Below are 27,684 nucleotides of genomic sequence, written 5' to 3'. Positions count from 1 at the left end.
TTTCCTATGAGGGGAAAATATTATTAAAATGTACCTTCCAAAGTCATCTTTAGGTACTCATTTCCTTTCTCCTCTTTGCACTCATTGTTTTGAGAAAAATTGGATTTTGTGTTTTAAGATTTCTTATGAAGAAAGGGAGGAGAGCTTGAATGTGAATGGAGAAATTATACTTTCCAACAACAGATGAAGTTCCAATTCCCTTCCCAATACTAGGTTTTATCACATTGCTTTCCTTTTGAAATGGATCTTCTATGAGGGTATGTCTACACTGCACACTTATTTCAGAATAAGGTATTCCAGAAGAAATACTCCGAAATAGCATATTTCAAAATAGCACATCTACACTATAGGTAAACCTCAAAATTAGTCTGAGGCAGACTTCTCTAGTGTGGAGCTATTTTGAAATAGCAGCAGCGGAGCCTCCACACTACCACTGTTTTGAAATAGCTATTTCAGAAGAGGCGTTATTCCTCGAAGAATGAGGTTTACAGACGTCAGAATAAGCCATACGTTATTTTGAATTTATTTCAAAATAACAGAATTGCTGTGTAGATGCTTGCACTGTTATTTCAGAATAACAGCTATTATTCTGAAATAATGCTGCTGTGTAGACATACCTTAAGAGCGTGGACATAGCATATAATATTCTGTCATGGCTCCTCAGAGAAAAGAGAACATCTTTGATCAGGATATACAGGTGAATAAAAGACTCAGCAAAGGATTTAAACAGCAGGCCACAATTTTATTAATTTGACAGTGGAGAAGGATGTTATACATCCACCTCGTAACATAAAACCAACGTACTTGGGGAAGAACCCATTCAACCGAACCCCATGCTGTCATAAAACACACAACCTTGTAGCTAAGTTGTTTTTCCCAGTTGTTTGTTAGTATAAATGTCAGGATACCTCTCTTTAATATTTTGTGTAGCTGAGGGTACATTGGAAATACTTGCTTCTGAATGAGCCATTCCTTGCTAGAGGACGCTCATATGAATGTACTTGTGCAAGTTGTTCAACTAATTACGACTGTTCCTTGAGGGCAATAAATCTGTCTGAATGCCTTTGTCACTGAACCAAGCCTGTGGTTTTTCTCAAGTAGCATTGAGGTCTGCTAGTGCTGTTAACACCAGAGCTCCAAAAAGCAAAACACTAAGCAGCTGTAACACCTTAATGGCTTTGACAGCATTCCACACTTCTATAGTCCATATTTATGCAATTATAAACTACTCTGGAATTAGGAAAGATCTGTGGTAACTGGTGATCCTTGATGTTTCTGGTGTAAACTAACAGCAAAACTAAAATGTCATCCATTTTTACAGAAAAATTCAATAGCATAGGGGAATTCAGTAGTAATCTGAGATCAACCATTGATGTGGTAGCAATGAATAGAAAGGTGTTTTCTGTTCTGTCTTATTTAATGCAGATGATACTTTTATGGCATCCTGTGTGCCAGGGGGTGTGTGTGTGGTGGGGGGGAGGGAGAAGGGCAAGGAGGCTGAGGCCAGCGCCTGGGACCCTGCCTCTTCCTAGACAAGCAGGAGGCCAGAGATGGCCTGTGCAGCCCCAGATGCCAGGGATTAGCCAGCAGCCAGAAAGTACAGCCCTGGCCTCCTGGGAGAAGCTGCTGCTGCTGTAGCACTACCATTGCTGTTCCAGGTGGCCACAGTAAGCTCTTGTCCTCTTGCTTCCCAGCCACTGCCCTGAGTCCTGCACCTCCTACCCCCAGTCCAGCACCATTACCACCTTGCCCTGTGTCCCATCACCACACTCACTCTGCTCTGAACTCCCCCCGTACACCAAACCCTGTGTGCTGAACCCTTTACTCCAGCACTCTCCACCCTCTGTTCTGAGCTCCCCCAACCTTCCCTGCCCCCTATTTCACTCCTGCGTTTGACCCCCCCCCCCACCATGAGTCTCCCATCCCCTGCTTAACTCTGGCACCACTACCCCCTGCCCTCAGCTTCTCCACACCCAAACTCCTGCTCTGACTTTGTACCCCAGCCCTCTTGTGCTGACCCTCTTCCACACCAGACCTTGTGCCCTCACTCCTTGTCCTCACTCTAGCAGCCTTCAGGCCCTGCAGTGAGTCTCTTCAACCCTCCCAGCCTCCTGCCCTCATTCTTGCACCTCCATCCCATTGTCTACCATAATGGCTATATAATGTTTGAGTCACTTTTCCTTCTCTTATTAGTACAAACTTCTTTTTCATTCATTTTTGTAAAATACAATAATTTAAATAAACCATGTACATTTTCCTTTTATTTAAAAAAAAAATCCTCCAAAATTACTTCACTTAGGGTATGTCTACACTAGGGGACAAAGTCGAATTAAGATATGCAACTTCAGCTGAAGGTGACGTAGCTTAATTCGGCTTTTGGTGCTGTCTACACTTCAGGAAGTCAAAGGAAGTACACTCTTCCTTTGACTTCCCTTATTCCTTGTGAAAGAAGGGTTACTGGCATCGACTGTTGTGCCCCTCTCACTTTGAATTAGCTGTCTTAATTAGACCACTAATTCGAGCCCTGGAAGATCAAAAGTGGCAGCTTCAGTCTTCCTCTGTAGTGTAGATGAACTCTGGCTACATCTGCTAGGCTGTTATATATGTGAGAGAGTTATTCCCTCTTCCAGTCTTTCTGTTTGAGATAAGGATGCAAGCAATGCTGGTTATATCCTCTAGTAAATTATAAATCAATGCTTATTTAAAGTTCTATCCATGATCACATGATAGTGCTGTTGGAAGGGAGTGTATTAACATTACAAGAAGAAACAACTTAGTAGGTAGCTTGAAAAGTGAAAATGTAATGTATGGAATAATGAGAAATAGTTAAAACAATTGTAAATTTTTCTTGTGAAGGAGAAGTTGTGACATTAACTAAAGCTGTTTTATTTTAAAAAAATTACATGATTGCATGTTATGGTTTGAGCTAATTGATAAATAAACTGATAAGTATATGTACTAAAAACCTGTAAATTATGTCCAAAATACAATTTTTAAAATCCAATACCATTCTAAATGTTCCTCTGTGGAATACTGCAAGCTTTATTTATTTATTTTTGAAGCATTTTGTTTTCAAATATTTATCACAGAGCACTGCATGTAATTGATAGTTAAAAGTGACCGTTTGTGCTCCTTAATCATATCTTGATTTCATAACAACTATAAACACTCTTCTTGTTTTTGAATGGAATGTTATCAGCTAGCTTTGATAATTGAAGCTTAATATGTTACAAATTCTCTCTTTAACTATTTCTATTAAAATTTTATATTCCTTGGCCTGGAAAGTTTGACTTGATATTGTGCTTTATTTACTCACATGGACTTAAGCTGCAGAAGCATGTAGCATTTTTTCATATACATTTTTGAATGTGCGTAATGAAAGATAGTAAACCAATTGGATCATCAATATTTAATCAATATACATAAGAGCTGCCTAAAAGGTTAGCTCAGGACTTAAAAGGAGTAATATTTAATACATGTAAAAACAAGCTAACAAATCTCTTTTTTCTTCTTCTCAGGTATGGTAAGTATAAAGCCAACAAATATAGCAAGAAAATAGGTATTTCAAATTGACTGATGTTTACAAGCAGTAGTTTCACCATTCTTTGAAGGGCAGTCCTGCCCAACTAATAAGATGGATTGTCTTGTTTTACAGCCAACTTCAAAGGCACTGGATGAGATGCCAAAGTTTTCTGATGAAAATATTTCAGGTGTGATGAAAGGCACTTTTAAAATGTTGGACTTGTTTTTTTTCTTCTAATTTTCACTTAAGATCAAAGCTGTCTAATTATTTCATGTTGAAAGTCAACATTTATCAACTTCCTCATGAAGATCAACTTCTGTTCATGCAAAAAGGGTGATGGGGAGAGGGGAGAATGAAATGGTTATGTGCATGGCAAATATAGGGTGAGAGTACTATTAATGGCTAGAATGAAGGTTAAGTACTTTATCAACCTGACTTTAGATCAGCTATTAAGGCCTTCTTTTGATTTTTTGTTGTTGTTGCAAAGGTTAAAAAACAAGTTTGGATGTCACTCACTAACTGTAAGATATGTGGTTGCCTTCTACGTACAAAGGACTTAGTAGTTTTGAAAAGCTACTCATCTTTTTGTGACCGTTACGGACAGAATATGAAGGGTATTCTAGGTTTAGCCCAGAGAATTTCATCATGGATCATTTCCTGCATATGCATATGCTATGACCTGGCAAAAATCACTGCTTCTGCCCTGACGAGTCAAAGTATTTTCAGCTATTTTCAATGCACAGATTCCTATAACAGGACATTGCCTTTAGTCCAGATGTTTGCATCTCACTTTGCCATTACTCAGCAGACTAGAGATGATGCTGGATTTGGCAAAGTGATGCTAAAGTCTTCTTGTCAATGAACTAAATCTGCTTGGGAGTTATCTACATTGAATGGGCTTGAGCAAGCACTCAAAGAACTAGAAATTGGTCACTAACCTTCCATAACTGCTGTTCTTCATGTCCATTCCAACCCCCATCACCATCCCTCTGCCAGAGATAGCTGGGAAGAAGGAACTCAGACAGCCGTGGGTTGGCAGGGTCCTTTATACCAGTGCTATGAGAGTGCAACTGAGGTGGATAGCAGGACCAACCTGATGGACCATTGAAGGAAGAATTTTCTGGCAGTGGTGCTTGGGACAAGCACACATCTATTCTGGAATGGATAGAAGCAACATACCTAGAACAACAACAGAAGGCCAGTAACCAGATGATCATGTTTGTTATGCATCCTCTAAATCTAAGGCTGCGGCTCTTGCCATTATCCCTCTGCCATAGCATTGTTCAGAGGGTCAAATGTAAAGTTTCAAGAATAACTTTTGAAACCAGGAGCAGATTATAAATGAATGCAGTGCTGTTTTCCTGTCTCTGCACATAGCTTCAAATAATAGCTCTGTCATATGGGAAATTCTCCCATTTATCTCAATGTGGAATTAACCCTGAAGCCTAATGACTGTGATTCAAATGTCAGCATTAGCTTCAGAACTTTGCGGAGGCAACACGGGGCAGTGGATGGGGAAGTAGTCTGTGTCAGGAGAGCTGGAGAATCACTCACTTACTGTGTGATCTTGGGCAAGTCCACTTCATTTCAGGTATGTCTGCATTTATAAAGATATGTAGAGTATAAACACTGAACACCCAATCAGGATGGGTATAAATAGTGGTGTAGGCCAATGTGTTTGAAAGTGTACTGTGGAAACACTTTCAAAAACACTTTAACTGGCACCCTAGTTTGTTTATGTACCGGCACCGTGGCCTTGAAACCTTGTGGCTCCCATTGGCTCCGTTTCATCCTTTGCAGCCAAGGGACGCTGTGGGAAGCAGTGGCTAAATAAACAAACTGGGGCGGCCAGTTAAAGTGTTTCTGAAAGTGTTTCCATGGTATGCTTTCAGAAACGCTAATGTAGACAGTGCGGCAGTGCTTATGTGAGTAAGCACAGAAAGACCAGAACCTTGCGGCCTGTATACATATGTACCCTATTCTATATGTTCAATTTGTACCTTCCAGGTTTCCACTGCTATTTTTAGCTGTGTAGTATCCCCTTCTGCCAGAACCCTTCACCAGTCTAACAAAAGGCTCTGGCAAAGCCTATCCCTTCCCACCCTGCCCCTTGCTTTTACTGCTGCTTGAAGACACACACTATGTACATAGAGATATACCTATCTCATAGAGCTGGAAGGGACCTTGAGAGGTCATTGAGTCCAGTCCGCTGCCCTCACAGCAGGACCAAGTACCATCCCTGACAGATTTGCCCTCAAGGATTGAGCTCACAACCCTGGGTTTAGCAGGCCAATGCTGAAACCTCTGAGCTATCCCTCTCCTCTGTTCACTACAGCATGTAACGATCTCTGTCCTACATGCCCACCGCAAATGGCCTTTTATTCTTCTCCCACCCTTTATCTGTCTTGGACTGTATTCTCTCTGCGCTAAAAATTTTCTCCCATCATGTTTGCATAATGCCTGCTACAATATTTTGCTAGTCTCTACTGGGACCTATGGCTTGTAATACAAATAATCGTTAATAATGTTAATTAGTTTAGAAAAATATTGTTGGATGCAGGGGGTTGCAATTGCAGAAGTGTATATAGGCCGTCCTCGCTATAAGTCCAAGATACTTTTCAAAAAACTTGGATTTATAATGAAACAACTTAAAGCATTTTTTTTCCCATGGCTGACTTCCATTTGCACAGATTGGGGCAGGAGTTGTGTGACTTAAGAGTGGAGAATGAGAGGACTTACAATGCATTAGTTCCTACAAGTGTCAATGACTTGAGTGTGCAACGGATGTATACCAGGGCGACTTATAGTGGGATCACCCTATAATGGAAGAGTCTGTTGCTGTCAAGGACCATCTCTTCCAAAATGCTCACTGGAAAGGGAAAAAGAAAATGTATCTCTTTCCAAAAGCCTCGCCCTCCTGGGTGTCTCACAATTTGCTGTGTGGCAAAGGCCCCATCTGTGCCCTTCCCAGATGCCAAAACCTTCAGCTTCATCCCTGACTTCTACAATGTTTTTATTGATTTTTATTTTTCAAAATCTGTGACCCTTTGAAAATTTAGCGGCAGCACAAAATACATTGAGCTTCATACCAAATGAAAAACAGAAGGGATAGTGAACCAGCTGTATGATGTGAATCTGCCACAGCATTTCCAATTTGTCAAAACAGCATACCACAGAAAACAGGACTTTCCTTTTGTGGAATTGAGGTCAAGCTTTTTCCAGCATACAGTGGATTTTGTTATTGGGGTGCTTGTGCTTGTTAACTTTTAAACAAATTGAAAGGTTAAAAGAATCTGCAAATTTTGAGGGGGAGAGTAAAGAAAAAAAATGCATTACATGTAACTGACACACTAGTAGTTCGGTGTACTGACATGTTAACCTCTACTAGCAAATGGGATCTTAGCTTAGAATCAGCCAGCAAAAAGAAGGAACCAGTGTACAGGGCTGCACCGTTTTCTGCCTAAAAGCCACTCATGCTGATTTGTGACATTTATCCAGATACATTTGCACAGCTTTAACCCAGATGCATTGTGCCATATGGCAGAGTACAACCTGGCCATGCAAGAAGCAGAGAAAAAATGCAGTATTGGTGCCAACAATAATAAGAGCAGGATTAGTAAGGAAAATCCCAAAACCTGGGAATGTGGCCTTAGTTCAGTAAAGTAGTTATGCACCTTAAAATCAGGCACATGCAAAGTCTGGAGAGAAGGATTAGTTTTCCATAATCAAATATCTTCACTGTGCAAGTATAAAATTAACTGACCGTAGTATCATAAAACGATATAGAAAAAAAGACAGAATCACGAGACTGGTGAAAGGGGCTGGATGGGGATGTATGCCCATCCAGGACTGTACTAGCCCCAAGCCTCCCACCCCCAGGTACCTTTTAGGGAGGGCAGGGGTACTGAAAATCTCCCCTCATCCCTGATTTATACAGGAATATTGCTGGCTGTTCCCCTTCATTAGGGAGCGAGGGGGGAGTGCACTGTGCTGCATTCCTCACTCTGGCTGGGGAGTGCAAGGGTCAGATGAGCCTGGGCCTGCCCCAGCAGAGGGACATGCACTCCTCCTTTGACTGTATCCAGTGGAGATGCTGTGGTCATGGAGAGGCACTTATAGGATGAAGAAAAAAATACACTTGATGGAATTCCCATATAAAAATATTTACCAAAAAAAGGGAAAAAAAATAATGATGCCTTTTTTTAAAGAGATTCAAAATAAAAATTAACTTAATAAAATAACACTGTATTTTTGAAAAATACAATTATTTAAATAAAGCATGTACATTTTCCTTTTCTTTAAAAAAAAAAAAAAAAAAAGAAAGAAAGCCTCACAACCCTTAATTGAGTTATGGACCCGAGCAATGTCCGGTAAATCTGCTGGTTATGCATAATACCTTTTCCCACCTGCATCATGAAAGTAGAATTGTTGATTGAGAATTCTTTGGCTAAACATATGTAAAATGTTCAACAACATGAACTGAGGTGATCTTTCGTTAAAGTAGCCACCCTGCACTATTTGATACTCTGGGTGGGTTGCATTTTGTGTTGAGGAGTAACTGAATTTTAGAACATCACCGAGATCTCAGAGTGAAAGGTTCATATTGCACTCGTACCACCTCCCTCTTGTAGATGTATTTAATGTCAGATGGCAGCTGTCATACACCAATAAAAATAAGATACATTAAAGATAATCTTAAAAGCTAAAATCCTTTTTGTTCCACATATTAAGTACCAAATTCACCTACATTTCTCACATATCAGTTTATTGCATTCTCTTGACTGATATCTAAAATTTTGTGTACAATGAATTTTTATCATGCCATTTGTAAAATGGGAATCCTTTTTCGAAACTATTACATATTTTATGAGTATTGGGATTCTGCCTTTTTAAATGTTGATATGAATATAAGTCAGTCCTCTGATGTCTGGTTGGGAGGGGGAGGGAAGCATAGCTATAAATATACATGAAGGGTCCTTTGACCACACAGAGTTATAACTATTACATTAGTGTAAAAGAAACAGCAAAATGTACTATGTGGGAGAAGGGACATTCAAAGCTCACTGAAATACTTTGTGGTGTGCATTTAATCATAAAACTTGTCAGCCTCCCATCACCAGTCTGGAAAGAGTAGTCAAAATACATATTGTGAATTATAGTCATATTTATTTTGTATGCCTGCACATTATAAATACAAAGCTCTGTTGTTTATTAAATCAACCTAGTTATCTTTTGATAGAATACATTAAAACAGATGACATAATAGAGCTATCTGGCAATGAGGTCAATTCCATGTCTGTAGCAATGAAGTTTTCCTTATATGTTTAGCCACATAAAATACATACAGTACTGAAACTCTGCTCCTTAACCACTACTTCTAGATGTTTTGCATTCATGTTCTCCTCTTTCCAAAATCTTTTAAAAAATCCTGTAAAATAAAATGAAAGGTACACACTATTTTCTCTGAATGCAACTCTAGCTATAAAACCACAAAGAATTGCACATTTACATCAATGCTAGGGCAGCAGTCCCATCAGCACAATCAGTTTCTGCAGAGCTTTAGCTTTTATTGAACCCTCCAAATTGGAACTAAGGCAGTATAATGTTCCTTGAGTCTCCAGAGAGACAGATTGAAATAATAGCTCTGAGGTCTGAACTTCCATATTCATCTCAATTGGTGACCCTGTTAATATTTCATTGCTACATATTTTAGTAGAGACATCTAGACAATGCTATCTCACTGCCAGATGATGGGGAGAGTATCAAGAGTTTTTGGTAGGTTCTTTTTCTGATTTTGCCACTGACTTAGTTGTGTGAACTTGGACAGGTTACTGAACCTGTGTATGCCTCAATCTTCTCTTCTATAAACATTCAAAAAATACTGTACAGGTAGAAATTTTCACTTTAAATTTATTCCCACTATTTTTGGAAGTAAAAAGAGGCCATAAAAGAAATTAAATAGTGAAAATATCAAGATATAAGATCAACATTTCAAAGTTTACAGCAAAATGTTCTGAGTTTTCAAAATATTTGAATGAAATTAAGGAAAAATAACATAGAAGAGTCCTTTTGCTTGCTCCTGTAGCAAAGAAGTGTAAAAGGTACCCCAGGTTGGAGAAATGAGGGGACACAGCTGTCCAACAGTCCAGATTGTACCCTGGGTAATGTCACAGTCCTCCCCCTTACAACCTTGCATGCAGTGGATCAGGACCCTCCTTCCTAGATGAGGCAACTGTTGCCTTGTTTATTTATATTTCCCTTAATGTGCACAATTTCTATATCAAATTTTGAAGTTCCAGGATAGAATTTTGAGCCTTTAGTTCTATTCAGCCAGCACAAGTGTGAATAATCTGTTAAGACACTGAACAGTCCAATAAGAAGGTAGGGCCTTGTAGTTTAACTCCCCATACCATAGCTTAGTATTCCGTTTCTATGACAGAATAGTTTTGGTCACTTGGTATCAATTTAGGAAGAAAATTGGGTGCTTCATGCTCTTCTCCTTGTTTGCATAAGCACAGCACCCAGATTGTGTGCAAACATACTTCATACATATTGTCAAAATAAGGTCTAAGTAGAACAGGCTTTACAGAGAAGTTGTTCTTTATCTTATCAGTCCCTTCTGGCATGCTTTGTTTGGCTTGATGTTTTTACATAAATCTGTGTATACAGATACTGTATCACTGAACACATACACCAACCTTCTAGATTATCAGGCCAACGAGAGATTGGATCTGTTTTTTTTGTTTCGGCTAGAGGTCAGTCTACAGTGGCTTTGACTTTCAAATGATCAGGAACTATCTAATCACCTCCAACCCTATGTCCCAGATGAAGGGGCTCTGTTCCAATTTTACACTTAGTGGCTTTTATACTTAGACCTGTTTTCTTGAGTTTTGACAGTACAATTCCTAAGTGTTCTTTGTGGGCAGCCCAAGGATTACTAAGTACTTTAGTGTCATCCACATATGCCTTTGCAAAGTTCTATAAAACATTTAACACGAGGTTGACCAGCACATGGAAGGTGGGTCCAGTGTTAATTAAAGGAAATGGTAACATGAACTTACGGAGTCCTACATCAGTGATGAAAACAGATTTTTTTCTGGGCATCCTTATTCAAAGGAACTTTCCAATAACTTAGAATTAAATCAAAAGAACTGAGTTATTTATCTTTGCTTACTAAGTCCAGAGTATCACCACTTCTAGGTATAGGACATACATCTGGTACTGTAACAGCACTTGAGTTTTCTATAAATCATCACAGAACCTTTCAATGTCTTTCTTAGGGACTAAGGCCACTGGGAATTCCCAAGATTTGTTAGACTCTAAATTGTCAGGTCTCAAACAAGCATTGTATTTCTGCATGAATTTACTCTTGTACCTTGCCAGTGGCTCTGTAGGGTCTGTTGGAAGTTAGTTGCAGTCCTTTTTCAATGATCTTATGAGATAGCAAGTGTGTCTCCCTGGCTTGTTAAAAAACACTTGTTTGAATTTTTGTAGCATGAATAACTTCTGTGCCCTTTTAACTGGTGTAAAGTTACTGCAGCTATCAACATTTTCTAGAGTTGGCTCACTTTAATATTCAGCCATCAAATCAATGAGGAGGTTGTTGTGTCTCAGGTTGTTCCCCTGCTACACAGCAAATTATTTTGACCATGGTTTACCTTCTGTGATATGCTTTGTCTGCTTACATGTACTAGCTGTGCAAGCGCATTGCTGTGAGGCTTTTTAACATGGTATGTGTTTTCATGCAGGCTATGGGGTGCTGGCTCTAGGAGCAGCCTGGGGCTCGGTATGTGGCCTTCCACTGGACAACACTTCCTGCAAGTGGCTCCTGGTTGGAGATGCAGAGAAGCTAATGCAAGCTTCCTGCCTGCTCCGGCCCCACGTTGCTCCTGGAAGGGACCAATGCCTCACACTGCCCCTCTCTGCTGGAATGATCTTTTCATCTCTCATTGCTCACAGTTCTCCATTCCCAGCCAGTGGAGATGCTGGAATGTTGCTTACTAGGAGCTGTGCACAGAGATCCATGCCCTCTTCCCTATGCTGGTCTTTTAGCGGCAGCCCCTCTCTACCATCAGAGCTCTTGAGTGTCTGGGAGAGGGGGCAGCCAGTGGCTGCATGCGGAGCTGGCCCCTGCTTTAAACAATACACATTGTGTTTTTAACTCTTCTGAACCTCTGTACGTATTTATTCACTAGCTCCTGCACCTCAGTGTTCCCTTCTGAGATCAGCCTCTGCTCTTTGCTGACTCTAGGGCTATGTCTACACTCGCGGCTTCTTGCGTGAGTAATATGCAAATGACGCTAAGCGTGGAATATCGCCGAGCCTCATTTGCATATCTAATGAGCCACCATTTTTTTCAGAAGAGGCTCTTGCGCAAGGAGGAGTGTCTATACTGCCCCTTCTTGCGCAAGAAAAACCCTCTTGGGCAATGCCGTTCTTCCTGAAAAGTAATAGGTGTAACAGCATTGCACAAGAGGGTTTTTCTTGCTCAAGAAGGGGAAGTGTAGACGCTCCTTCTTGCGTAAGAGCCTCTTCTGAAAAATATGGTGGCTCATTAGGTATGCAAATGAGGCTCGGTGATATCCCATGCTTAGCCTCATTTGCATATTACTCGCGCAAGAAGCCGCGAGTGTAGACATAGCCTAGGAGTATCTAGCCCAGAGTTGCTCCCTAATCCTTACTTCACCAGTATGGAGTTTTTCCACACCATCATACCTCTACCATCGCACTGCAGCCCTGATCCTGGAACATTGCCAGGTGGGTTTGAGGGGCAGAGGAACTGCAGAGCATGTCTGTACCAGATTCCCCCAGCAGTGGCACCTGTCTTGTAGAGCTGGGCCTGGCTTCCCTGCTCTGGGTGTTGCATGGGGTCACTGTGCTGTGCTGCAGGTGAATACAGGTGGGCTTGCTCTCCACCACTCCCAGGCCTCTGGGATCTCCCCTGTGCATTGGACCAGAGAAGTATTTGCAATTTCCCCTCGCTTGGTATTTACCCCTTCATCAACTATTGGGAGTGAGCCACATCCACCCTGGCTGAATTGGCCTCATTAGTGCAGGTCCTTCATTTGATAGGTAACTCCATTGTTTTCATGTGCTAGTATATTTATGCCTGCCTCTGTAACTTCCACTCCAGTGCATCTGACGAAGTGGGGTTTTGCCCATGATAGCTTATGCCCAAATACATTTGTTAGTCATTAAGGTGCCATAGAACCCCTCATTGGTTTTGCAGATACAGACTAACATTGCAACCCCTCTGATACTTGGTCTCATGATTTCTGTGGGTGCAATGAAACCCAGCTAAAGCTTCCCCTGTGTGACTCGTGTCCATTTAAATATTTCATCCCAAAAGCAGTCTGGGAAAAAGCTAGAATTTCAGAGATTCTCCCAAATTCTCACAATCTTTGTCCCCAAGAATATTAGGTTGTACTGTTCACTCAGAACACAAAATCAGTGCTATTATACCAATGAAAATTTAAATAACTAATCCAGACTGGATTCAATCAAATTCAGCTACTAAATCCTGTTTTGCTTTTTTATTTTATTTTTTTTGCCATTTTCATCCTTTTGGGAAGGGAGACAGTGCAGTGGGGAGAGTATTTGGTTTTGTTTTCCCCAGCTACTTTGTACCTAAGCATATCAGCTTTCAGCATTTTACTGGTATTTTGACAATGATCATACAGAGTACGTCTACTTTGCATGCTTATTTCAAAATAAGCTATTCCAGAAGAAATACTCCAAATAGCTTACAGGCAGTCCCTGGGTTACGTACAAGATAGGGACTGTAGGTTTGTTCTTAAGTTGAATTTGTATGTAAGTCGGAACTGGTACATATTGTAGGGGAAACTCTAGCCAAACATTTCTCCAGAGCTCAGTTTTATTTTCCCACACCTCACTTCCCTCAGTCCTTTATTCTCAAGCTGATGTGTCTGCTGAGAAAAACTGTTCTGCGTCTCCCTGGTATGCGGGGGGGGGGGGGGCTAGCTTCGCATCTCCCTGGTCTGCTGGGGGGAAGCAGCTAGTGCGGGGTTGCCTCACCCCGTTTGTAAGTAGGGATCCGATGTAAGTCGGATCCATGTAACCCGGGGACTGCCTGTATTTCGAAATAGCACACTTCACTTCAGGGTAGCCTCAACATTAGTCCAAGGCAGTCTACCCTAATGTGGTTGTCTTACCTCAATTTAGAGCCCCAGCAGGAATGGGTGAGTAATTACTTTTAATGACCCTGGGGAGGAACTATTTTGAAATGGCAGCGGTGGAGCATCCACACTACAGATATTTCAAAATAGCTATTTCAGAATAGGTGTTATTCTTTGTGGAGTGAGGTTTACAGAAGTCAGAATAAGCCATCCATTATTTCTAATTTAGTTCAAAAGAACAGCAGTGCTGTGTAAACGTTCACATTGTTATTTCGGAATAATTGCTGTTATTCTGAAATAACACTGCTTTGTAGACACACTCACAGTGGCCATTAACAAAGACTGAAACATCTCGGGGCTTTGGGCCAAAATTCGGCAGAGGGCTGTAAGAATCAGCTTTTACCAAGACATTTATGCGGGAAAACCATGATGGGTGTATAATCTCTCCTGAATAATACCTGATTTCCCCCCTCCCCTTGCAAGTAGGAAATTAAGTTCTGACTAGGAGGATTAAGAAGGCTACTCTCAGATACTATTTGTTTTATTTGTATGTAACCAGATTGCTGGTAATTCTTAGTGCTGTTCTGTAGTAAGCAATTTCTAATCAGAGCATTTTGATGTCAGCTCAGGGTCTGTTGAATTAGATTTACTGGCATTTGGTAAAGTGTGATATTTTTCTTTCTCTAATCAGAAAAATAATAAATGTGAGCAGCATTTTACTTTGGGTAATGAGGACAAAGGCAACAATTTACATAATTGTAAATCAACACTGAAATCTGGTGTTTTTCTTGGATGAAACAAGCAAGTCCGGCAAAAATCTACTTTGTGCTAATAAAATAATAAAACACAAATTCTAAACTGAAGGGACAGAAGTATAATATAGAATGACTTTCTGTGGCTTCTGTTATCTCAGATATTTATGATAAACAACTTAGCATTTACATTTTGAACTCAGAAAGGGATTATATTGTTTATAAAGCTGTAATTCCCAATTTGCTTTCAAATTGTTAATGGAGGGCAAGCAGGAAGGGAAACCCCATGAATTACAATCAGTATAGAAAATACAAAAGATTCTTGATTTTATTTTCCAGTGCTCTGATATCCTAGTTGCAATCTTTGTTTATTCAGCTGATGGCTTCACAGGTTATTCAAGTATAGTAGGTGTATGGGTACATTGGTTCTTCACACCTGCTGACCTTACTCAATTTCATTGACTGCTTGGGTTTCAAATCTTTGAACAAGATACAAGTTACTTTTTTAATCAGTTTTAATACTTCAGTAGTTTGATCTAGTTGAGAAGCAAATGGCTTACATGCAGATTGCTGGGCTCTTTTGATATTGAAACCTCATCTACTAAGCTTTGTGGACAGAACTTATGTTGACACCCAAAAATAATCAAAAATGTGTTCACATTTGTTCCCTCTGTCCACTGATGACGTCCACATTGGGAGCAGCTTCATTGACAGTGTGAGCAATATACTGTGGGTGTGTATCCCTCAGTGCAATATTGTGGATAGACAGAGGTGATCCCAGCACAGCTGATCCCTATACATTTTGGGTTCCCCTCTGAATTCTCGTACAACTTCCTAGTTGCCAGGAGAGACATCATGAGTAGCTTTGTGAGCTCTCCCTGCTGAGGAATGTCAAATCAGCACAACAGTTTGTCCCCTCTTCCCTAACTGCCTCCCTGCAGCAAGAGTCTGTCTGCAGCTTTGTTCCTAGTGCAGGGCAGAACAGAAGTCCAATGATTTGCTCTGACTCAGCTGTCAGATACTTCTTGGAGCTTTGAAAAGGGAGGGGTACATGGCTGCAGGACAGGAGAGATCAAAACACTGAGCAGAGCTATCAGAACAGGCATGGTGGGATACTTGTGGAGGCCAGTTCTGTTGACATACTAGTTCTTTGCTGACTTTAAAGGAGGGGGAAGGGACTGATCAAACATCTACTGCTATAAATGGAAACTTTTCCATTGACTTTACTGGGAATTGGGTTAGAGATGTAAAATCTTGTTTAAATAGTTAATTTGGTTAAATTGTAAGGTTAAAAGGTTAACTACTTAAACAGGTGGGTGGGCTGGAGAGGAGCTTCCCTGCTGTGGGCGGAGGCTGCTCTGGCAAGGCTGGAGCACCTCTGCCCACGGAATACTGTTCTGCCCACGTCAGGCCAACCGCAGATGCGGGCTGCTCTGATTGGACTGGCATGCCCCTGACCACAGCGCACTGCTCCAGCCAGACCAGGCCTGCTGTGGATGGGGCTGCTCTGGCAAGGCTGGAGTACCTCCACTTGCAATGCACTGCTCTGGCCAGGCCAAGAACGCCGTAAATGGGGCTGCTCTAGCCAGGTTGGAGCGCCTCTGCTCTCAGTTAGGGTTGCCAGATGGTTTAACCAAAAATACAGAACACCTCTTCTCCCCTGCCACCAAAAAAAAAAAAAAATCTGAGAAAAAATTCTGTTGAGGAAAAAAAAGGGGGGGAGGAGACCAAAGTTGTTGAGCAGAAAAAAAAAAACAAACCCAGCATGGCCCCTTTAAGAAATGGTTTTTTGAGGGTTTTTTGCCCTAACAGGCTGCCAGTGGCTGGCCGCCATCTTGTCTCCCTGCTCCGGGTCGGACATTTCCACGGCGGAACGCGGTAAGCACCCAAGATTTTCGCCTTCTGGCCGGGAAAAAATAAATCAGAAAATATCAGACATTTTAGGTGTCCGGTATTTTCTGAATTTTTTGACCAGACAGGAGGTGAAAATACTGGACTGTCCGGGTCAATATCAGACACTTGGCAACCCTGCTCTCAGTGCATCAGGCCAGCCGTAGTCCCTTCCAGGATAGTGCAGCCCCCACCCATTAACCATAACTGGTAAGCATTGTTAATCATTCACATCTCAGTTTTGAGTAAGTTTCTTATACCACATTATACAATCGTACATGTGTGTATCTATATTTAGATTTGTCTATGTATGAATTTCATGAGTGTGTGTTCAGAGAATTTTCCAAAGCACTCAAGAATAGTCTAACTTCTGCCACTGAAGTTAACAGTAAAATTCTCATTGATTTCAGCAGAATTACTGCTAAGTCCATGCATTAGTGCAGCATTTTTCTGGAAGAAAAGGGGATGTTAAATTGTCTATTAAGAACATAAGAACAGCCATAAAGGGTCAGATCAAAGGTCTATCTAGCCCAGTATCCTTTCTGCCGACAGTGGCCAATACCATGTGCCCCAGAAGGAAGGATCACAACAAGTAATCCTCACATGATCCCTCCCCTGTCACCCACCTTCAGAGAAACAGAGGCTAGGGATACCATTCCTACCCATCCTGGCTAATAGCCATTGATGGACCTAACCTCCATGAATCTGTCTATCTGGTTTTTGAACCATGTTAAAGATCTAGACTTCACTATATCCTCTGACAAGGAGTTTCACAGGTTAACTGTGCGCTGAGTGAAGAAAACTTCCTTTTGTTTGTTACAGAGACACAATGGCAATTTTTAGTTTGAATCTGTTGCCCTCCATACCTGTTTTCCACAATTATTATAGGTTGCACCTACCTGGTCCAGCACCCTCGGGACCTGACTGGTCCAGATCAAGGGGATTTGCTGGACCAGGGGAGGTCCCGCCCCTCCTGGCCCATGCGAAAACACTGCTCCCCCCCCCCCCCCCCCATTAGGGCTCCAGCCTGCCCCTATGCTGCCTGGCCAGCCATCACTCCCTGGGCCGGAGCTCTCAGCTCCCACTGGTTCCACTGCTGTCAGGGCCAGGGCTGTGCAGCTAGGGCCTGAGTTTCCTGGATGCCACTGGGGCCAGAGTTGCACCGTTGTGGCTAGAGCTCTACAGCCAGGTCCAGAGCTTCCTAGCTGCTGCTGGGGCCGGAGCTGTGTGGCCACTGCCAGCCCCCCTGCTACTGCCCAGCTGCTGGGGTGAGATTTCCTCACTGCAGCGCCCCCCCCCACTCCTGCCCAATGACCAGACCTCCCTATACCTGGACTCTGTAGTCCAGGATCATCTGTGGTCCTGCCGGACCACGGATGTTGCTGAACCAGAGATTCCTGGTTAAGGGAGGTACACATTTGATAAAAATCAAAAAAACAAGTTAAATGAGAGATTAAGGAGAAGTAAAGGGTGACTCCAAAATTATAGTGTTCAATTTCAATAACTGGAAATATGGACTGGTACATCTTCAGATCCACATAGGTGTCATGCCGACTAAATCAATATAGGTTTAGCGCCGAAGTCATAGATTTGTTCACTCTTTGGAATGATTGACGACATAAGGTGATCATATTTTTATATCTAGTTTGTGACATTGAAGGAACAAGTGGTTCCTAAGCATCTTCAAAAGAGGTTAGCACAAATGAACACTCTTTTTTTAAAAAGGGAGAAAAAAAATAGAATCCGTAAAAAAATACAGCTCAGTTTTATTAATTGTGTGCTCGGCCTGCATCTGAAATCTAAACTAAAAGATGGAATCCAACCAGACAAATCTTATATTTGAATTTATATTTTCCTGTGTACTTACTCACATTTGAAGGTGTTTCTAATAAAGATGTGATAATCAAAAGGAGGCTGAACAAGATTTCTGTGACTTCTCTGTCAGTGGATTAGTGTCAGCTTTTATTGCAACACTCCAGTGATGAGATATTTGTAAGAATGATTCCAGAGCCTTGGCATAGATTTTTGGTTACAGGAAGATTAAATTATATGCAGAAATCGTCACTGTAGTTCAGTGACTATATTAGGAAGAAGAAAAACTAAGCAAACAAGAAATGAACAACTGTCATATTTTCTTTAGTGATGCAAAAATTTGCAGAACACTGTTTCCAAAAAGCTTGCCTGTTTTTCCTGCACATTCATTCTGTCTCTTTGGTGGACAGCTCTTGTCAAAATAGTTTTGCCCTTTCCCACAACAATTCATGACTCTTTGTAAACAACAAAAAGAATTAGAAAACATACAACCAACATATGAAGTATAGAGATACTATGGAGATGTCAGTAACAACAGAGTAATTCCAAAGGATAAACCCACTAAAGTTTTGAAAACAGAAAATGAGAATGGCGAGGGTATTTCCTAAAAGTAGGAACATTTTTATATATGACAACCTATTTCCTACTGAATCAGGCAACAGTGAAATCATTACACTAATTGAAGACAGTGTTTGTCATAGGACTGCTACAAATAAAAGAGTTGCTGTAGATTTTATTGTAACAAATTTTGCCACACAATTTGATATTCAAGTTTTCACTTGATAAATCTGCTGTACTGAATTTTCATTCAATTTCTGTTTGAAAGAATGTCTATAGAGCTTCTGCGATTGAGAAATTTTTGAACATTTCTGCAGTGAGGTGATACCACAGGAATGGGAATGATATAAATGCCTGCACAGATGAATAGACATGGATGTTTCAGATACCATGACATTGTTCTGAGTAGGAAAACTTATGGTATTTTTCATCATTAATAGTGCTCCTAACATAGCCAATAAATATCACAGAAGCTAGAATTTAGGAGAACAGTTACATCTCTGTATGTGACATCCTGTTCCCTCTGAAATCAATGGCAAAATTCCCATTGACTTAATTGGGGAGCAGATGTCATCCTCTGTCTCTCAGAGCCTCATTCTGCAAGTTGCTGGTTGCCCTCATAGCCCATCTAAATCATCCCAACAACCGAAGTAGCCTCTACAACATGCTGTCCTTAATTAAATGTAAAGAAAAGGAAGAAGGAGAATTCAAGCTTCTGAAAAGGGGAGTGAAAGAAGGAAATGCCTTGGGTTGCCAGGTGTCCGGTACTGACCCAGACAGTCTGGTATTTTCGCCTTCTGTCTGGTAAAAAAAATTCAGAAAATATCGGACACCTAAAATGTCTGGTATTTTCTGATTTTTTTTCCCTGTCAGGAGGTGAAAATACAGGACACCTGACAAACCTATACACACTCAGCAACCCGGCCCAGCCCCTGGACTCTCTTGGTCCCCTCCCCCCCCACTTATCTGCTTCCGCAGAGAAACTGTCTTCTGGTTCATAGCAGGGAAACAAGATGGCCACTGGCAAAAAGCCTCAAAGGCCTTTCTTAAAGAGACCATGCTGGGTTTTTTTTGTTTTAATTTTAATTTTTTTTTTGCCTAATAACTGTTGGGGTCCTTTTTTTTCTCAACTTTGATCTCCCCCTTTTTTTCTCAACAGAATTTTTTCCCCTTTTGAGGGGGAAGAGCGGGGGTTCGGTATTTTTGGTTAAACCATCTGGCAACCCTAGAAATGCCACAAATGAGGGAAGAGGCAAAGAGAAAACACACAAGGTAGAGAGAAATAAATCCTTTTTTGAGAAGATTTTGATGAAAACCAACAACAGTGAGGTCAGCAGCCTTATCAGGCCCCTAAGGAGGGTGGCTTCCCACCCTCAGAAGGGGCTAGGGTTGCCAGCTGTCCAGTTTTGAACCAGACAGTCCAGTATTTGAGCTTTCTGTTCAGGAAACAAATTGAGAAAATATAGATGTCCAGTATTTTCTAAATAAGATGTAATGTAGATTGTGATGTAATGTCAAGTGTGTCCGGTATTTTTGTTGAAACCATCTGGTAACCCTAGGGGCAGGGCTTCAGGAGGAATGGGTAGGACTGGGGCTAGCTTCCCCCAGGCAGCATTAGGGCTTCCTGGAGCATGCAATGCTGCACTCCCCCAGCCAGACTTCAGAACTGCCCAAAGCATGCTGCGTGAGGCTCTAGCAGCAGTTTAAAGTGGGCCTGAACAGGGCTGTTGGCAGTGTTGTCTACCGTCAGAAATGTTGTTGTTTTTCTTAAAGCAGGAGTTCATGTGATTTCATGAATTTTTCAGTTTTCATTTTTAAGAGAGTTTCTAGTCCTCAGGGTTCTCTATAAAACAGGAGTGGGGAACCTAAGGCCCATGGGTCTGATGTGGCTGCTGGCTTGCCTGGATCTGACCCCTGAAGCTCAGGGTTTCCCCTCCTCCCAGCAGTGGGGAGCCCATGTTGGTACTCCTGCCTCACCACCATCCATTCGTTTCTTACTTGTGCGGCCCGTGGCTGATTTTTCTGTCTCAAAAAAGGTTCCCCACTCCTGCTATAAAACATGAACCAAAGGCAGCCTACACGATTAGAAGCCAGAAGGCAAATAAAAAGAATGGAGATTTAATCATTTTAACAGTCTTGTGATTTTGAAACCAATGTCATTATTTTGGGGGCTTGGCTCATGAGTTGTGCAGTTATAGATTGGCAGTGTTGTACATACCCCCCCCAAAAAGTGAGCAATGAATATAAAGAAAACTTCATCTCCTGTGTTTTAGGAGATAAGGTAGATGACATCAGATCTACATTTTTCTTCACAGATTGTTTGCACCTCTCATTGGGAACGCTGAGCAACAACTATAGAATATCAAAGCGGAAACCAAGGATACTAATGTGGGAGTGAGGAGGCAAAGAAAATAAAAGCAGAAAACCTAAGAAACTTAAATAGCAGATGTTGGGGAGGCATAATAAAAAGTAAAAAAAAAAATTACAGATGTTAAAATATGCTAAGAAATCTCAATGGTCTAGGATAATATTTCCAACCTGAGAAGATAAATGCCATTAATATTATAAAAAGTAATATGTTCCATCATGTTGATCTTCAGCACAGCTGGAGATAATATGTGGTTTAAAAGAACCAGAAAAAGATATGTCTAATTATGGCAATGTTGAGCATGACGTTTCTCATCTCTATCACCACATCCTAATAAGAGCAGTTTACTGAGGATATAATCATAGCTCATTAATTGAATCAGCAGCAAACGTAACACATCAGTCAGAATACAAAGTGTGGAAATTTGATACAAGTTGAGCAAACTGAATCAATTAACCTCAAATGTTCTAAAAGTGTGTAGAATTTGTGACTGATGAAAGCTGTGATGTGTGATTATGACAAAGACAGCTCATCATCTGGACCCAAAATTAGTTTCCCACCAAGAATTTTAGTCTTAAAGTGGGCTTTTTAATGTCCAGCTTTTTGGAGACCTTGCTGCAGACAGGAAGAATGAGTTTTCTTTTCAGAGAACTGGACCCACATGGTCAGATGCAAAAGCTGAAAGGAGAGCTTTACAGCTACCATTAGCAGATTTTGTAATTCAGAAGAGTATGCTTATTTTGTCCAAATGCTGAATAGTGGTTCAGCCTCTCAGGGTAATTTGGAGTCAGATGATGTGGAAAGCACATCAAAGAACGACATAAGTAATAAAGTCAAAGGAAAATAAAAAGCCAACTGTGAAGTTTAAGAGTAGAAAATTAAGATTCAAAGAATCAAAGTATATTAATAGAGAACTGAGTCAGACACAGAATAATTCTTTCAGTAAGCATGAAGGTTGTTGTAGTCAACCCTGTCTTCTAGTGAAGTGGGGAAAAAACGTTAGCTTTGTTGGGCTTTATGATATTGTGTATTAAAATTTTACAGTGTAAGAGTTCATGGTTCAGGCCTCCAGGGAAGGTGTTTCTGAAACCAAAACAAAGGAAATTCACTAGAGGGTGCTTAAAGAGTTAAGGACATACGGATTATCACACCTAGAGGTAGCATAACTCTTTGGTGTCACTTTTGAGTTATTTCTAATGCAGCATTTCCTCTGTTGCAACACACACTCCTCTCTGTGCTCCATACTCCTGAATGCAACATAATACAAAATAAATATCAATGTTAATATTGTAATAACATAGAATTATGAATTTAATTGCACCATCACTGTTTATCTAGCTAGCCCACAGATACAAGAGAACAGAATGTTATTACAGAAAAATGCAAAATTTGTAATGCTCCATTATGGCACCTGAAATTAGAACCATCATGAGAACTTGACTTTGAAGTCATTATCCATGAAGCTGCTTTTCAGAAATACTGCCAAAATGAAATGATCTAGTCAGATGAGTTCTTTTAATACTCAGAGAACACTACAGTATCTTTCTTGCAGCTGTGTCAGCTTGCATGGAAGTTAACAGGGGGTTATGTAAACAGGATATAGACACAAATTGGCACAGTGTTTCTTTCAATTTGGAGCCCTTATCAGACTTGTCACATGCACTATTATTTACATGTATAAAAACAAAGAAATGGTTTTATAGAAGAGAAATCTGGAAACACTGTTGGTTCTGAATCAGAGTATTGGCTGCAAATCAAACAAAATAGGGGATCTGCTTAAGTACACACTAGGAATTAAAGTGTGCTAGTATCACTATAGTTATGGTTGAGAAAACACTTTCATTATAAGTGTGTCTTTTTGGACACATATGAGTGTCTGAAATGTATCATGTTTATTCCCAGCCAAAAGGTGATTATTTCTGAAAGATTTTAAAAAAATGTGATTGGATGATTTTAAGTAGTAAGTGTAAAGGGGCACTTTTCAGCAGTTTAGGCATTTTTCAATATTTTCCCCCCAAGGTAACTTAAAAATGACTCATCAAAATGTTATTAAATTTCCCACAAACTACCTTCAGGGTAACAAAAATATATCTTTCATATAATGAAATAAATTTTCATTTTGCTGCACCAGCTGCATCTCATGAGAACTACAAGATGAGTATTTTTTTTGTCTGTGGTCTCTTAGACTCTGTAAAGCATTGACAAAAAAAGAAAAACCAAACAGCTCAGTAGAAAACATGACCAGTGGCATTTCTTTGCAATATAACTTGGTCTAAAACTCAACTGAGAAGAATACAAGAGATTGGCAGAGATCAACTGTATTTGGGAAGTGGTTGTTACCATCTTTTCTATTACATGTACAGAACAGGGAGATGTGATGCTGGTAGTACTTGGTGGGCTCAGTTGCACTGAGCAGATGTTTCTTTAGCACTGGGAAGCACAACATGCTTCAGGGAAAATGAAAAGCTGTCTTGACCAAAGGATGTGATGAATAAATGGGTTAACAAACAATTCAGATGCTACTAACAGATTCACATATGGTTGCTTAGATTTTCTTTAGTGTTTCAAATATGTCCTCTTTTGTCCATGGTCTGAAATATAAGAAACCTGCCACTGTGGCTTTTTTAGATCCACAGAGGCTATTCCAAATGTTGGAGACCTTTGGCAGTGCAGGACTCTGCCTTTGGCCAAAGTGTATACAGAGGAAGCCAGAGTTTGGGTGAATTTAGCAGAAATCTTGCCTTTGTGCTCTTCTGTCCCTGTGGTTTCCTGTGTACAGGGACTGGTCCATCAGTGTATATTTGCCTGCTGTAATTTACAGTGGCTGCTAACAGCCACAGAGTGCCAGAAACATAGTTAGGGATCCGTGTAGCATAGGAGCATCCCAGTCACAGCCATAATGCCATGGCAGACATAAGAGAGGAAAGCTGGCGTAGGAACTTTTCTGTACTGGCTCTGTGCTATCAAAGGATTATATTGGCTTTATCCTCCCTGTTCTGAATAGGCCTGGTCTATGTCCAAGATCCACCAGTGCTGCAGTTCAGAACAGCTGAATTAGGCTGCTAGTTTCCCTCAGCAGGTGTTGTGCGTTTTCTGATTGTCAGAACTGTTCACAGTCTGTAAAAGACTGGCTAGGATTTAGCAGCTAGTGTAGTGACAGGGAACAAGGTCCTCTATTGGATTCCTTTCAGATAGTGGCGTAGGTTTGCAGGAATTTCTGGCATCTCAGACTGTCCATGCCCCTTTGCATTTTGTACCAAAGTCACTTGAGGGCTTGTGTCCACTGCAGAGTTAACTTGAATTATCTATACTCAGATTAACTCCTCTCAGGTTAGCCTAGTTTGACTGAGAGGGTTGCCCCATAAAATAGCATTCCCGTTATACAGATTAGTTTTGTTCTCAAACAACAAAATTAGATCATGTTTACCCCTCAGCCAAAAGGCCGAGACTAATTCAAACTTTAGCCAGAATGGGCCAGACAACTTGACTTAAAAGCACCATTCCACTCAAGTACAGGGTTTTTGTGTGTGAATAAGGTTTAGTTTAAGGGCAACTCAAGTTACTTCTAACGTGAAGACAAATCCTTAATTTCCTTCCTCCCAGTTTCTTTTACTGCATGCTGACTGTTGACAGGAAGATCAGAAAAAGGAATTTAAAAATATTAAAATAAAAATTAAAGCGTTACATAAAAAAAGGAATTCTGTACACAATATTACAGAAATCTGTTCCAGAACTACAAAACATACCAAACACTCCAGTGTCCACTATTTTACTTTATTGAATATCTTGGTGTGCACATTTCCAGATGACATCTTAAATCTCCCTCCTACAGGGTGTTTTAGCAGCAGTGACTGGACTAAATGTGTATGCAGTAAGGCTCCTTTAAACAGTGCCCACTGAACATACACAGAAATGATTTTTCAGTGCTTGGAGTGGTTATTTATAATTTCTTCGGCAAGACTACCACACACTCCTTGGTAAAGATTATGTCAGCACCAAATTTCAGATTATATATTGTTGCTGCAGCCCTATTTTTTTTTAAGTAAAAGAAGAGAATTTTTCCCCCTAGTGAAAAAATATATTGTTCTCACTGGCTTTCAGTGCAAAAGCAGTTAAAAGGCTTTTGCTCGAATTTCCAGAAACATTTACCTTAAGGAGACCATTCATGAAAATTTACAATCCAATAATTCTGCCCCCAAGTTATGATTATGTTAAACGAGAGTTATAATAAACAGAGGAAGCTCTTTTGCACCCTTTTAAGTGAGGTTCTTCTCTGAAAAATAGCATTGTGGAGTCTGTGTTTGTGACAGGAAGACAGGAAACTATTGGTTAGGACCCTGGTCACTGGAAAGAGTGCAGGTTAATTGAAAACAATTAACTGGTTTCTGTTGGATATTATTGACATTTGGGTAGCAATTGCTGGGCTAATGAGGCAATTGGCTCAATAATTGGGAAGTTATAAAGTAGAGGAACAGGAAGAAGAAAGTGCTCAAGGCTGTGTGGAAGATACCTGCTGCTGCAAGTGTGCAGTATGTTGTTCTACGTAAGCAAAGTATAAATATACATGTGTTGAAAAGTGACAACCTGTGTCGGGAGGTTAAGGGGAGCAATTAAGAAACAAGCCAGGCAGTGTGGCACAAAGTAGAGTCTCCCTGTGATGGTCTCAAGTGATAGCCATATTAAAAAAGACTCCGTTTGCAAGTAAAACATTCTAGCGGCTGACCCTGCAAATGCAACCTGAAGTTCAAATCACTGTTCAGTATCCAAGTTAGCTGTACAGAAAGTAGACCTGTTGAGTGCTATTTTTACAGTCATTTTTCATAATGAAACGACACTCTGTATTGCTGCCCATTCCATAAAACCACATACTCTATTTTCCGTTAGTAGATATTAAAACAATGCATGAGGTACTGCTCTTCAGATCTATGTCAACACACACAAATAAATTATTAATTTAAAAGTTGGTAAGTGTCACACAATAATAATAGCCAGTTTTCTAGTTTGTAGTTCACTGAAGGACTAACAACTGAGGTTATTATTTATTTATTTATTATTTATTTAAATATTTTTACCCCGCCTTTCTATTTAAACTATTCAAGGTGGCTTACAAGAACAAACAAACACAACAAAAAATATAAAAATTTAAAATATGAGAATTTAAAATATGAGCCCTCAGAGGGACATAACCAGCTAAAAATATATTGAGAGGAGGAACACACACATATAGAATCAAATATTAATAAAAGCATGAGTAAAAAGGGTGGCTTTAGCCTGACACCGAAACAATGCTACCATTGGCGCCATGCGAATATCCCGAGGAAGAGAATTCCACAGTGCCTGGGAGCAAAAGCTGAGAATGCCCTGTTTTGCGTAGAGGTTATGCCTCTTCTTGGAATAGGTATGTTGTTTCTGACATCATGCTCAGCCCCAATGAGGGCTAGTCATATTGGGATAGCCATGTTACATTTTTTCAGTTCAGGTGCTTACTAAATATGTGGAATATTCCTTTTATAAAATCATAGAATGATATGACTAGAAGAGACCTCACGAGGTTTTCTAGTCCAGTCTCCTGCACTCTTGGCAGGGCTAAGTACTGTGTGGTTTTCCTAGGCTATTTCTGTTTCTCCTGAGATTGAGGGTGTAGGGAAAATGACAATTGGCCATCTATAATGAGCTTAGAAGTCTTTGGCACATTCTCCTGTCACTTCCTTTGACAGATTTCATGAAGACTAATTGTCTATGCACAAGAGAATTGGGAATGAGCTGATATGGAAGTGAATTCCTTCCTTTTGCATTAGTTGCTATGACTGTGTTCCCCAGTAAATGTGAAGAGATGGTACAGTGAAGTTGCCTGCACAGCAGATGGCCCGTAGATAAGAACAGTCTTCAGTCTCCCACAGAGCCAGTATCTTTCTTGTGGTACACATTTTCCATAAAAATATTAGAAAAGTATGAGAAGAATGCTATTGAGATTTCTATTAGTCAAACATTTATCTTTAGTCATCAAAGGAGGATTCAACACTATTTTTTTTAATTGTAAAATTATGGTAATTACCCAAAGGAGGTGAAAGGAAAGTTTATATTTATATGTTAACTTCATTTCCTACCTTCTGCACATTGCAGATAATTATGATTTAGAGCCTAATTGCATATGATTGTAGAAGATTGATTTTTTAAATTTTTTTTTCCAGTAGTGCCTTAAAACGGGGATGCTTGGAAATCTCAATAATTCATTATATAGTTAAATTATTAATCACCAATGGCAGAGCCTTAAAATAAACTACCCACTATCTGGTTTGTTATTGTAGTTAAGCCGTGAATCATGTCTCTATAAGCTCTTGATTACCAAATGTCCACTTAATATTATGACTGAAAATCTGTTTGTTAAAAAGTAAATCAGGAAACGTATAATTTTACAGATTAAAAACATATAAATGAGTGCTTCTGAAGGATGATGAAATGACTGGAGCTGAAAGTCTTGTATTCATGGGACAGATACTTCATTATCAGTGGCATCACTGCCCCTCAGTTTAATGACAGGCATACCTCTGAGGGACATTCTGTAGAAGTGGGAGAAAAGTGTAATGTCTAACTATTCATATCTTTGCTTCTCTGAAAAAGTAGCCAGAGACCAAATGGATGCTG

At 40.3% G+C, this 27,684-nt stretch overlaps 1 protein-coding gene and 1 long non-coding RNA gene across 5 annotated transcripts in view; one reads left to right on the top strand and one right to left on the bottom strand.

The window, feature by feature from the left end:
* The window catches only part of PRKN (parkin RBR E3 ubiquitin protein ligase), a 1,191,290-nt gene that overhangs the window by 303,505 nt on the left and 860,101 nt on the right, over nt 1-27,684 (top strand). The window lies entirely within an intron of this gene.
* The window catches only part of LOC142827941 (uncharacterized), a 281,731-nt gene continuing 257,107 nt past the window's right edge, over nt 3,061-27,684 (bottom strand). The window contains exon 4 of the long non-coding RNA XR_012902752.1: nt 3,061-4,702. This is a non-coding gene — a long non-coding RNA (uncharacterized LOC142827941). The remainder of the gene's footprint in view (nt 4,703-27,684) is intronic.

Source organism: Pelodiscus sinensis, chromosome 3, assembly GCF_049634645.1.
Source record: "Pelodiscus sinensis isolate JC-2024 chromosome 3, ASM4963464v1, whole genome shotgun sequence".
Taxonomy (NCBI): domain Eukaryota; kingdom Metazoa; phylum Chordata; order Testudines; family Trionychidae; genus Pelodiscus; species Pelodiscus sinensis.
This window is presented reverse-complemented; position numbering and strand designations above follow the sequence as displayed.